This window comes from Podarcis melisellensis (assembly GCF_964234715.1).
Source record: "Podarcis melisellensis genome assembly, chromosome: 13".
Lineage (NCBI taxonomy): Eukaryota > Metazoa > Chordata > Lepidosauria > Squamata > Lacertidae > Podarcis > Podarcis melisellensis.
The window spans coordinates 26,209,097-26,223,385 of record NC_138545.1 but is presented as its reverse complement, the minus strand read 5'-3'; the positions used below and the strand labels follow the sequence as shown (position 1 = coordinate 26,223,385).

Below are 14,289 nucleotides of genomic sequence, written 5' to 3'. Positions count from 1 at the left end.
CCCAAATGACTTAAGTACAAAACCAATGATACGATATAGCTGCATGTAATTATAATTTATAATTATAATGTAATTATAATGTAATTATCAATGTCATCTGAATACCATTCATTAAAATGTACAGTAAACAGAATATTAATCAAAATAGTTATACCAACATCTTATACTGGAGGAACGGGGAGAAGCAAAATATAGCATCTTTAAGATATTCCTGTGTTTTCTTGCTTCCTCATATTCTTGGCATAGCATTAGCAGCTTCATATCTACTGGAAAGGGCCATCCTCCAAAAAGCATAACAATAAAAAGGTGTTAAAGAGCTCCGGGAAGCCCCCATCCCATATTGGTTTTTTAATAAATCAAACGAAAAAAGCTAAATGAAGCTTTTAACTACCAGCAAAATCACCCTGAATCACTTCCATTCACATTATAATTCACTGACCCCTTATATAATTTGGATATTGAAGTCCCCTTTAGAATGCCCAGAGCCCAACCCCTTTTGTCCTCTAGGGACTGCCATAGGAGGTGGAAGGGCAGTCTTTGAGTAGAGTTCTGGGGATTTTCTGAGGAATCTTAGAATTGTAGAGCTGGAATGAACCACACCACAAGGGTTATTTAGTCCAATCCCCTACAATGCAGAAATTGTTTGCCCAACATGGGGCTCAAACCAAGAACCCTGAGATTAAGTCTCATGCTTTACGTGCCAAGGCCCCGTGTCCTGTAGTTCCCTATTGTTTAATAAACCTTAGGGAAGGTTAATAAAACTTAGGGAAGTTTTTAATGGGTGATGTTTTAATGTATTTTTAATCTTTTGTTGGAAACCACCCAGAGTGGCTGAGGAAACATATGGGCGAGGTATAAATAAAAGGTTGTTGTTGTTGTTGTTGTTAACACAGAGACACATGTATTTAGGTTAAGGGACTAAAACAGGCAACAACTTTATTGGTTACAGATGTGAGCGGTTTGGCCTATGCATTTGCTGAAGCCCAACTATATCTTGACTCCCGCCCATCTGCAGGGAGTCAAACTAAGGGTAAACCACCAGAAGAGGGAGCCCTATGACAACGTATTGGCCCAAATATAAGCTACAGTTTCCCCCCACCCGAAATTCTAACCATGAAAATTTTAAGTGTGACTTAAATTCACAACGTTATAAAAATTGGTTTTTACAATATTGCTGCTGGAACAGTCATATGGTAAAACGGAACCAAAAAATGTTTTATTGCCAATTTGTGTGCTTGAGACTGTTGTGCAATTAATTCTAATGTCATTCATTGCTTTCACCTTATTTTACAGTGCAGTACAGTGGAACCTTGGAAGCCAAACATCTCGGAAGCTGAAACTTTTGGCTCCCGAACTCTAACAACCCGGAAGCAACTGCTTCCATTTCCAAATGTTTCTCTTTTTTTCTCAATGTGCCTTGCCACACTAACTATTTCAGTTTTAATTATGGGGCAGGGGCACGTGTGTGTCAGATGGCATCTCCTCTCAATCCTCCTTCCATGCCACCATAGGTTCTTTTTGGACATAAGTTCCCACAACCCCACAAACCTGGATCACTTCCTCCCTCCATCTTCCTTATGGATGGAGCAGGAGTACAAAAGCTTGGCTAGGAATTTAAGAGGGAGGCTCCCAGATTTTGGAAGTGGAATTTGCCCCATCTCATTCCATGGAGCTGCCTGGAGGCGCACCCTTCCTTCCCCTCCCTGCCATCAATGACTCGTCCCCTTCACAAGGTTGGATGAGCCTGGATCCCAGTCATTTCCACTGCCTACAATAGATTTGGGGGCAAGCAGGACCACCCCTCCTCAGCCTCCCCTCCTCCCATTTGCCTTTGCTGGGCCATATTTACACAAGGAGAGGTGCTCTCTCTCCCTTTTCCCTTGGATCATGTGTCTCTTTTTTCTCAATGGAGCTTGCCAACCATTGAGCCTTGGTTGTTGAATGTTTCAGAAGCAGAAAGGGCTCCTGGAACACATTAAGGCAACAGGGTATTGAATTTTATTTGCTTTTACGGTGCTACGAACAGGTGTTTGACCCACTTGCGGGTCCTCTGTAGTACCTTGTGGGGCCTCTGTAATACCCATAGGATTTTCTTCTACATTTGCCATTTAAGGGTTTGAGTGCCTGTGGAATTTCAAGAGAGTGGTTTATATTCAGGTATTGTCTTTTTTCCCCTTGAAATTTAAAGGTGCGGCTTTTTTGTGGGTGATTTAAAAGTACAAAACTAATTTAAAAGCTCTGGGAGGAGCTCTGGGAAATGCACAACCAAAAGTAAATTTTAAAATAATAAAAATCATGAAATGGAGATTTTATCTTTCAGTAAAATAACCCTCACCTACCTCAATTCACATAATAATTCAATGACAGTTCCTATAATATAAGTACTATTCAAAATTCACTTTGGGGGTTTCCAGAGCACAGTCCCATTTGTCTTTTAGGGACTGCCATATGAGGTGGAGGGGCTTTCTTTGAGTGGAGTTCTAGGGATTTTCTGAGGAGAGTTATTTGAAGTAATTCAGAGAGGAAAGAGACCCCAAAGACTGCAAGGCATGTAAAAATAATGAACCAGGGCAGGACCCTATATCAACTGGAATGGTTCACCTTGGTTCCTTCCCTCTCCTCCCTGACATGTGAAATTGGAGAGCAGCCATGGTTGGTGCAAGGAATTGCTAGAGAGGAGGAACACACAAACACCAAGCCTGGCAACCTGGAGTTGCAGTGGTGTATTATGAGAACCAAATATTTTTTTAGTTGGGAGATAGAAATGCAGCTGGGAGATAAAATCACCCTTAAGGTTGAGGAATGCTGTCCAGAGACAGGAAGAATAGACCAGCCAGGAGAAGGCATAAGAGGATCTGACTTGGATATTGACCAAACAAAAAGAGGGAGAAAGGTGGGGGCAAAAGAGAGGATAAGTAATTGAAATTATGCCAATGAGAGAGGAGAAGAGTGTTGCAGTGAGGTAACTGCAAGAGCATATAAAGAGAGAGCTAGGCCTGCCTAGAAGGCCAAACAAGGAAATCTATGTGGAGAGAACTCACAGGTCTGGAGTTGCACCTTGTCCCAGTGGTGAGCCAAAGGAACAACAATTAACAGTGCCTCTATGATGTTTCCTTTTTTTAAAATATATTTATTAGGTTTTTACAAAAAAATAAAAGTACATAACCACCACAGAAATAGAAAAAATGTAAAAAGAAATAAAGCATAATCAAAAGTAACACATAGAACAGATCAAAACACAAAAATATAAAATACAGTAAAGAAAAATTCCACCCAACCAAGTACAAAAACATAAAAACTCCAACTTTTTCGATCATACTTAATTAACCTCCTTTCTTGACTTCCTCATGCCTCCCTTTTTTGTGTTCCTCTTTACCCAATCAGATACAGCAAATCCTTACCCTCTTTCAGATCTCATTTCTAATTATTAAGTTCATTCTATTATGTCACCAATCATTTCTCCTCGTACTTAATCACCTTTATAATGTTATTTACTTTTGACATAATATCACTTTAATCTTTCCTCCTTTTCTATTACATTTTGCATACTTTTTAAGCTATGTCACTAATGCCTTATTATTTCCAAATCTAACATTATTTTAACATTCATAAACTTTGCAGTGTTTCTGCAGATAGTCTTTAAACTTCTTCCAGTCCTCTTCCACTGATTCTTCTCCCTGGTCTCGGATTCTGCCAGTCATTTCTGCCAACTCCATATAGTCCATCACTTGCATCTGCCATTCTTCCAAGGTGGGCAAATCTTGTGTCTTCCAATACTTTGCGATGAGTATTCTTGCTGCTGTTGTCGCGTACATAAAAAATGTTCTATCTTTCTTTAACACCAATTGTCCGACTATGCCCAAGAGAAAGGCCTCTGGTTTCTTAAGGAAGGTATATTTAAATACCTTTTTCAGTTCATTATATATCATTTCCCAGAAAGCCTTTATCTTCGGGGACGTCCACCAAAGGTGAAAGAAAGTGCCCTCAGTTTCTTTGCATTTCCCTCTATGATGTTTCCTATATGCTGGAGCACAGAGTGACCTTAACTGTACTCTAAAATTCCGGGGTGGGGGTGGGTGGTTACAGGGATACTTTACATTTCTCCAGTGCCAGTTTTGCATTCTTCCCCCAATCAGGGAATGCTAAGTAAGGTTGGGAGGGAGAAGGTGTACATGGAAAGGAGTCATGAGTATGTTGCTGGAACTCAGCTCTATTCCACTGTAACATATGAGTCAGCAGCTGCCAGTCACAACCCAAAAAGGTAGCTGGCTGCAGTGGTGGGCTGACTGAAGGCCAAATATCAGAAGTTAAATGCTGGTAGGGCAGAGGCACAGTGGTTTGTCATTTCCCAAGTTTAGAGATTGGGAGATTTACCTGTTCTGCGGGGGTTGTACTCCTTCTGAAGGAACAAGTACAAAGTCTGGGAATGTTGTGGATCCATCTTTGTAATGGGAAGCCCAAGTGATGTAAGCAGCAAGAAGCGCATTTTACTTTCTTCATCTGGCAAACTGGATATGACTATTCCAGTTGCCTAGATACTGTGATCTATGCATTGGCCACTGCATTATTAGATTCCTGTAATAAAACTTCTGTGGACCTTCTTTGGTCACAAGGAGCAGAACAAAGGATCATAGGCAGCAAGGCTGATAAATGAGCTTGGCTTAAAATGAAGCAGAGCCTTTGCTAGTCACTAGACAGAGTTAAAAGGCATGAAACATATATTTGCAGGACCCTGAAATTCATATTATGCAACCTACTCCCAGATACAGTACACAACATTTAGCGTATCAGCCACTTCAGCCAGCAAACACACACCACCGACCTTCCTTATATTACAATCATGAACATTTTAAGTACTGTATTGATAAAGAGTCTTAAAAATGAATTAACTATCAGTAAAAATAAATGGGGCCAACAGTTTTTGTGAAAGATCTGTTGAGAGATTAGTATCCATCAACACAACACGTTGTGACTCTCACTTTCCCCAGACTAGGCTTTCCAGTTAAGCCAAATATTAATGATCCATGGATGAAGTTGACCCTAGCACTGGTCAGAACTGGATCTACCAGCTGTACAAGACTAACCACTCACTATTCCTCAGAGGAAAAGCAATAATAATAATAATAAATGTATAATTTAAAAAAGGGGGGAATCTTTTAACAATTTTGTTATGCATAATAAAACATCGCAAGTCAACAATACACAGGGGAATGATAATAATACCTGTCAAAATTGCTGGTTTATGCAACTGACATTCAGCACATGCTAGAAAGGTCTGAAGAAGAGCTATAAAACACATGTATTCTTCAGAATAAGATCTAAGTAGAGGCAGGGCTTTGTCATTCTTCTGTTGAATAATTTCTCATTTATATGATAGGATATATTTACACAAACTGATTTATTCTTTTTCCTTAAAGAAAAATACATACAAAGTAAAGTGAGGAGATACAGACTTGGATCTAGACAGTATGAGACCCACTGATATCAGCGGGAGTCACATTCCACTAATTTATCCAGCTCAAAGAGAGAAACAGATGACCAATATTAACTAGAACAGTGGTGCTGCCATGGACCACTAGAAAATTGTTGGGGTTCTTTGCAGACCATTTAATGGTCTGCCTATTGTAGCAATTTTAAGGTGCTGAGGCTGTATAATTTTAAATAGCATACTATTGCTTCTTCGATTTTGAATCCTGTATTTGATTGTATTACAGCTTGAATTCTATAGAATTCTAATTGCTCTTTACAGACATGCTGTGGACAGCCTGAACTAAGCAAGCAGACCACTGGTGGTCCACAAACAACAATTTGAGAAGCCCTGAGCTAGAACACAAGGCTACTGGCACCCAAATTCCATACAAGCAAAGCTGTAAATCAGTGCAATCATAGTATTAGCTACAATTTGATTGACGCTGTAGCAACTGCAATGCTACGTATAGAGGGTAACATGGGAAGTGACAATTGGAGGGGACGTTTTGTGAACAGAATCATGATGGTGATGCTTTTGCTGCTTATACTGTTGTGTCATACTGTATGTAAGTCACATTTCATTAATTGCAGCATACGTGATGACCCTCTTCCTATTCCTCATGAATTCTACCAGGCAGGGGACCTTGTGATTGGTGGGATTGTTTCTCAAGTCTTCTTCTTGTATAATGTACTTTCTCTCCTGGAACAACCTACACAGAATGTGATTGGTGAATCTATGTAAGATACCATGTCATTTCCCCCTTTTCCTTGGTTTATTAACCAAAAATATGATCCCAAAACATTTTGAGCATTTAGTTCTTCAGCTGAGATATTTTATTTTCATTATACTTTGACATATGCAGATGACAAATGAATAATACAACTGTGTTTTATTGCTTCTGTCACTGTTGTTTTATTAAATAGCTGTAACTTACCTTGCAGTTCAGTGCCTAAGGACTACCAGCACATTCTGGCCCTAGCCTTTTCTGTAAAAGAGATAAATGAAAACCCCAACATCTTACCAAACATTTCTCTAGGATTCCACATTCTTAATAGCTACACTGCTACCATGACCTATAAGGCCACCCTGAGCCTGCTTTCTAAGCAAAAAAGGTTTTCTCCTAACTTCAAATGTCAAAATCAGAACTATTTGGTAGCTGTTGTTGGAGGCTGCGTCTCTGAAATCTCTACCAATGTGGCTATCATTTCAGCGATCCACAAGACACCACAGGTAACCTGTGTGCATAGGGGTATGAATTTATTTTTACTATAGTGGTACACCATCATAATTAGAGAGAAAGTTTCTGCAATCTTTTGGATCATGGGCGGCTGATGGGCAGGAACACTTTTTCACTTTATGGTTAACGCCAGGGGTGCAAAGACAGAGGCAAAAAATTCCAGGGATCAAGAGATGTGACTCTTACCTCTCAACATTCCATTATATTCCAGAAACACAAGAGTAAGCAATTTTTACACCCACAGAACACACAACTATTTCCCTCTCTAGCAGGCTTAGGCATCATCATGGTACAAATACACTATTTAGACAGGCGACTTGAACAGTGTCAGTATGGGACATGGCCTGCATAGAGACATTGTGTTCTATGCAGTGACATGCTTTGTGACAGAGCGGAGACAGAGAATCATTTTAAGATTTGATTATGTGAGGCATGGAGAAAGAAAATTCAGTCTACCCTTCCAATTTATAACAGTTGAGGAAACTGATGAGGTCAGTGAGGTCTGTATGTTAATACCCAGTGTGTTATTAAAACCTGATGGTGCAGATCAGGAGTAGGATGCCAGCAACTGAGGTTATTTGAGAAGGTGCCTAGGGAAAATATTCGCCTGTATTTGAATATCTGAAATTGAATAAATTGTCCAAGCAGGCAGAAATACAATCAGAGGAGCTCTAAGTAAAAATACAGATCATCCGCAGTGGCTGAACTGGGCTGTGGAATCCCAACATGACTAAGTCAGGCCCATTCATTTAGCTTTAATTATATACAACCCATAGTTTTCAAGTCACCATAAATTTTAATTCCACGTCCTTTTGCACTAGTAAGACTTCATGGTGACTATTGTTGCCACACTTAAATAAGAATGTACTTGTTTCAGGAGAGGTTCAGTGCAGGATACTGCCAAGGATATGGAAAACACATCATATAAGGAAAGGTTGAAAGAAATTGGTATGTTCAGTCTCTTGAAAATGAGTTTGAGGCAGAACATTACAATACTCTTCAACAACTTAAAAAGTTGCCGCATAGAAGAGGTCAAATGACTCATTCTGTACTGTCACAAAGGTGGTACTTGTTTAAGGTTCAACACTTGAAGTAAAAATACTTCAATGATAGGACAAAGGAAACATCCATTTATTGTAGAAACTGTGATTCTGGTTTTCAAACCATGAACTACATGGCCTACAGGACCCACAGCAGCATTGATTTACTGTTGTTTTGTAATCTGTCTGAGAAATATTCATGGATTTTATTACAGCTCACTTATGGATCATTTTTAGCAGTACAAAGTGCAAAAATGCTATTCCCATTCTTGTACCAGATGGTCCCCAATGAAGCCCAGCAGCACAAAGGACTTGTCCAGTTACTTCAGCATTTCAGATGGACCTGGGTTGGGCTTTTTGCCGTGGATGATGACAAAGGGAATAGGTTTTTACAAACAATAGTGCCAATGCTTACCCAGAATGGCATCTGTTATGACTTCATAGTAAACATACCAAAATGGAGTTATATGGATGAGATGCTAGACTGGTTTTTTAAGCACATGGCTGCTTATATCATTGTCTTTGAAAGAAAGGCCAATGTATTCTTTGTATATGGAGAACCTCCATCCTTTCAAGTTCTAAGAATGATGTTGTTTCTAGCACCCATGGCAGACTTGCCCCCTCTGGGTAAAGTGTGGATTATTACATCTCACTGGGATTTTGCATCACTCTCTATTCAAAAGATTTGGGATTTACAAACATTCCATGGTTCCATATCCTTCACGGTTCACTCAAATCAACCATTGGGATTCCAAAATTTCCTTCAGATGCTAAGACCTTCATGGGCCAAAGGAGATGGTTTTATCCAGGACTTTTGGGAACAGGCATTCAACTGTTCATTACAAATGTCAAATGGGCAGCATCAGGAAATGAAATACTGCTCTGGAGGAGAGAAGCTGGAGAGTCTTCCTGGGACCTTGTTTGAAATGGAAATGACTGGCCACAGCTACAATGTCTACAATGCTGTCTATGCAGTGGCTCATGCTTTGCAAGTCATTTACAAATCCAGTTCCAAATTTAGAAGGTTGGGAGAATGACAGGAACTGTTTTTTCAGAATGTGCAACCATGGCAGGTAATAGCAACTGAACATTTTGAAAAGACTATGTTTTCTTCCCGAAACCAAGAGAATTACTAGTCTGTAAGATACAATTCCTGTTCTGTGGTGCTTCTCATTTTCTTTCATGTTTCCCCCCCTTTTGGATATCTATTTGGATAAGTAGTGGTTGCCCCATGATAAAATATTGTTATATCAATTCATTAACTTGGAGATTATGGAAATTAATTATCATTATAAATATCAAATAATCATATAGTATAAGGTTTCTAATTCAAGAACAAAACATGATCGCCCATTGGATGAAGTCACCACATACATTGTTGAAATGTTTTGAAACAGTTGTTTCTTTGTTGATACTTTCTATTTAGGTCCATCATTTTTTAAGGACCATGTTGTTCAACAATAGTGCTGGGGATTCAGTGTGTTTTGATGATAATGGAGAATTAGTTACAGGTTTTGATGTAACAAACTGGATTATTTCTCCGAATGGGTCGTTGTTTAGGATCAAAGTTGGAAAATTGGATCCTCATGCACCTTTAGGAAAAGAGTTAAGCATAAATAATGATCAAATTGTGTGGCATAAAGTTTTTAATCAGGTGAGATACAGTTCTGTGGCATTTGATGTTTTGACTCAAAATTTTCAAAGGTTTTGAGGACATCTAACTATATTTCAACTTTGATTTTTGTTAATCTCAATAGGAAGTATTATTATTTCATGAACCTTTTTGAAAACGTTATTATATTCCAGTTCTAATTCTGATTAATTCCAATTTTATGTTTTATTTTTCCTCTCCCCCAATAAATAAATAACTTATTTCATGAATTGATTTTAGGATGGTGGGCTCGGTATTATCTTTAATGGACCCTTTTCATTTTAACAGATTTTTCCATATTTAAGGGAGCTATATCCACCTATCTAAAAAGTATATGTTTCTACATACACTACTAAACATACATCTCTCCATAGAGGCAGTGAGTAAGCAATCTCAAAGTTAAAGGACACATTCTAGCCAATGAAAACAAAAACAAGAAACTGGGAAAGAAATTGAAACCTACCAAGTCCCTCCACAAGTAAATCTTAACTAGGCATCACAGAGAAAGGTGAACCAGCCCTTCTCTCATTTGGGAGTTTTCCTTTCTTCTCCCAACCTGCTTTTTTGTGTGATCTCTTATGCTCTCATTACTAATCTCTCTTTAGTGTTTCTGTACAGGTGCTTCCCCTTTCTGTGTGCAATGACTACTGCTATCCTGGATATAGCAGGAAAAAGAAGGAAGGAGAGAAATTTTGCTGCTATGATTGCGCTCCTTGTCCAGAAGGGAGGATCTCTAAGTATAAAGGTGGGAGGAATAGCGGGCACAACTATCATATTTGCATTTCCATAACTCAAAATAAAATGTAACCCCTTGAATGTATATGGAAATATTTTGCAATGCATAATTTTAAACAAATCATAAAATACCTTTCTAATAATATTTAAGAGTTTCAAAGAGTATGGGATTGAGTGAATTTGTGTCCATCCCTATCTCTCAGTCTAAGAAACTTCACAGGGATGGAGTGAAGATCACTTGCCAGGTAGTTCCACAGTCACTAACAGACTTTCCAAGATTTTTCCAGTCACAATAGGTAAAGGTAAAGGGACCCCTGACCATTAGGTCCAGCAGCGGACAACTCAGGGGTTGTGGCGCTCATCTCGCTTTACTGGCCAAGGGAGCTGGAGTACAGCTTCTGGGTCATGTGGCCAGCATGACTAAGCCACTTCTGGAGAACCAGAGCAGCACACGGAAAATGCTGTTTACCTTCCCGCTGATGTGGTACCTATTTATCTACTTGCACTTTGACGTGCTTTCGAACTGCTAGGTTGGCAGGAGCAGGAACTGAGCAACGGGAGCTCACCCCATCGTGAAGTTTTGAATCACCAGCCTTCTGATCAGCAAGCCCTAGGCTCTGTGGTTTAACCCACAGCGCCACCCACATCCCAGTCACAATAGGGTATACAAGATAAACGTTTCCTAATGGACCACCTGGCATTTCAAGTATATACTCTTCTTTTAATATTTTTTCATTTAATTGATTTTTATAATCTTACTTTGATGAAGAGCAAGCTATAAATTATTTAAATAAATACATAATAAAGGACATTTCTACTTTCTGCATATCCAGTATCAGATGTGAGAACTCATTGTGAAAAATTTGTTCCTTAGTGCAACAACCTAATGTTTTACTGTTTCATGAGACAACAGGAAACATTGTAAAGATTGTTTTTAGATTCTGTCTATGTGAGAAAAAATAAAAATTCCAAAGAAATTAAATAAATTGAATCCAAACTTTTCTGTTTATGCTTTCATGTGCATTTTTAATCCTGATGAAGGTGTCCATCATTAGATTCTTAAAGAGGTCTGTAACACCGAAAAAGTTAAGAACCAATGCTTTTGCTATATATTGATCAATGTCTGAAATATTTAAACAGCTCTTCCTTTATTTCAGATATGGATGCCTGCGTGAAATGTCCAGAAGATGAGTATCCCAACCATGGCCAAACCCAATGCATTCCCAAGGTCCTAAGTTACCTCTCTTATAAAGAAGATTTAGGGCTCATCTTAGTTATCTTGACTACTTCTTTCTCTCTGATCACAACATTCGTACTTGGGACTTTTATGAAGCACAATAACACTCCCATTGTCAAAGCCAACAATCAGACTCTCACCTACATCCTCCTCATCACCCTCCTGCTTTGTTTCCTCTGCTCCTTTCTCTTCATTGGACAGCCTGGAAAGGTGACCTGCCTTCTCCGACAAATCACTTTTAGCATCATCTTTTCTGTGGCCCTTTCCAGTGTTTTGGCAAAAACCATTACTGTGCTTCTGGCATTCATGGCAACCAAACCAGGATCCAGGATGAGGAAATGGATAGGGAAAAGGCTGGCAAATTCTATTGTCCTTTTCTGCTCCTGTATTCAGGCTTGCATAGGTACTCTTTGGTTAAGTACATCCCCTCCATTCCCAGATATGGATATGCACTCACTGCATGGGGAAATCATACTTGAATGTAATGAGGGTTCAGTGGCCATGTTTTATGGTGTCTTAGTCTATATGGGTTTGCTGGCCATTGTCAGCTTCATCTTGGCTTTCCTGGCCAGGAAGTTACCTGACAGTTTCAACGAGGCCAAATTTATCACTTTCAGCCTGCTGGTGTTTTGTAGTGTTTGGTTGTCCTTTGTTCCCACCTACCTGAGCACCAAAGGAAAATACATGGTAGCTGTGGAGATCTTTTCCATCTTGTCCTCTGGTGCTGGATTACTGGGTTGTATCTTTTCCCCAAAATGCTACATTATTATATTCAGACCTGAGCTGAACACCAGAGAACAACTAATTGGCAAAAAAAGAACATGAGTGCATATTTTGGGGGGTTTTCTGCTTGTGTATGTAGTTCATTTAAAATTCTGGTGGGAGGGATTTTATAAGAAATTGGTGGTGCCTACCCGCTTGAGCAAACATCTGTCCTTAAATTATTATATGCATTCCATTTCAACTAGGTTCTCACTTTGGTCGGCTAAAACAATTACTGTTTAACTGGTCAGTGGAATCCCAACTTGAATGATGGCACAATTATCAACTCTGATGATTCCTCCTTGTGCAGGTCCCAAGCATTTAAATGGCTTGGAACATTTTTTTAAAAAAAATGTGTTTGTGTGTGTATCCACATACACATGATCAGTGCTGGCATCATTCACCGAAATGACTTATTGTAATTACAAAACCAATGCTACGATATAGCCGCATGTAATTACAATGCACAGTAAATCAATGTCATCTGAACACCAATCATTAAAATGTACAGTAAACATACTTTTTTAAACAGCATATTAATCAAAATAGTTATAACAACAATTTATACTGGAGGAACTGAGAGAAGCAAAATATAGCAACTGTCAGAGCCACCCGTGGTCCCAGCTCACAAGAGACCCAAGTGCAATCCAGTTTATATACAAAAGTCTTTATTGAAGAACATTGCTGGTTTTACATTCCATCTCCGTGGCTCTACGTCTGTGACATCAGACCGCTGAAGTACCCTCTGAATCAGTACCGCCCCTGCACCAGTTTAAGAGTCTTGTGCTGGACCACCTCTTCCTCTCCTTCCTTTTCCGCAGGGTCTTTCTGCCCCCCTGGGCTTCTCAAACGTAGAAAATAGTCCTCTGTGTCCTGTCATGTGAACCGTCGCGCCCGTGTCTAGGACAAAGAAGTTTCCCACCGCTGGTGTGGCTTTTAGCGACATCAAAGCTTTTGCAGTCTTTGCCTTTGGCTTGGTGTGACCTTTGTCTGACGCCTCAGACTTTGTGGAGCTTGCCTTGGCTCCTCTGTTCTGACGTGGCTTCTTGCAGTACCGCTGAAGATGCCCAGTCTGGTCACAATTGTAGCATCGGACAACGTTTAAAGCTTCAGCGCTTTCTCCAGTAGCAACAGCAGTAGGGGCGTTAGAACTCCGTTCTTGTCTCCCCCTGTCCTTCACTTCCAGGGCGGCAAGTCTGTCATGTTCACAAAGAACGACGGCAAAGACCCTCTCCGACGTGAGATCCGCTGCTGGGAGAGACCCCAGCTGACTGGCAACCGTTTTGTAAGTCCGATTCAGACTGTTGATCACCATGAAGCAAAACACTTCCTCCTGCAAACGGAAATTGCGTTCCACCATCTGTTGACGCAGAAATTTCATTTCTGTCAGGTGCGCTTGAACATCTCCATCAGGCGCAAGCCTCAGGTTGGTCAGCTTCTCAAAATACAGCAACGCTGAAGAACCTGCATCTCTCTGATGTGTCCTTCTCAGCGTGTCCCAAACATCTTTCGCGTGGTCTAAATCTTGTATGTGGATCACCTGCGAATCTGACACGCACAGAATTATAGCAGTTCTGGCCTTCACATCCTGTGACGCCCAAGCACGCGTTGGTGCTGCTGGAATGGGGTTCTCAATCACCCCAAACAGTCTCTGATTCTGCAGCAGGGCCTTCATCTTAATAGACCAAGATGCATAATTGTCACTGGTCAAAAGGGGCGGAGAAGGCAAACTGCCCTTCTTTGCATCCATTTTGAGTCCTTGCATTGACTTTCAAACACAAGCCTCTAAAATCCAATAGCTGGCTTGTTTACACTCTGTGCACCTGGCAGCTCTCAACGCTGGCTGCGTTGGAAATTTCCAAGAGCTCTTCAGACTGTGTAGTCAAAACATTCCATTTTAACTTTCACTTCTCCTCTCTGAGGCATGGCCTTCGCTGAAGGGCGTCGCTTAGCAACAGTGCATTCCATCCCTTGGACAGGATTAACCACAGGAATGTTTGGAATGCGGTTTCTCTTTTGACTGAAGCTGTTTTTATCAAACCTTGCTCCCTCGAAGCAGAGAATAAATCAATCTGCATTCACTCCTTTAAGCCCGAAAAACTCATACCTGGGCTCCGTTGCTTGGCTTTCAGATTCTTCTGGTCAGCTTCTGGCTGC

General features: G+C 40.2%; 1 pseudogene across 1 annotated transcript; it reads left to right on the top strand.

Annotated features, from left to right (window-relative positions):
- The first annotated feature begins 6,538 nt into the window (after window positions 1-6,538).
- Window positions 6,539-12,616, top strand: LOC309354850 (vomeronasal type-2 receptor 26-like; annotated as a pseudogene). Its single transcript, XR_014173381.1, has 5 exons — window positions 6,539-6,700; window positions 7,963-8,820; window positions 9,174-9,401; window positions 10,017-10,143; window positions 11,291-12,616. The product of XR_014173381.1 is annotated as a vomeronasal type-2 receptor 26-like (transcript).
- Window positions 12,617-14,289: the final 1,673 nt, after the last annotated feature.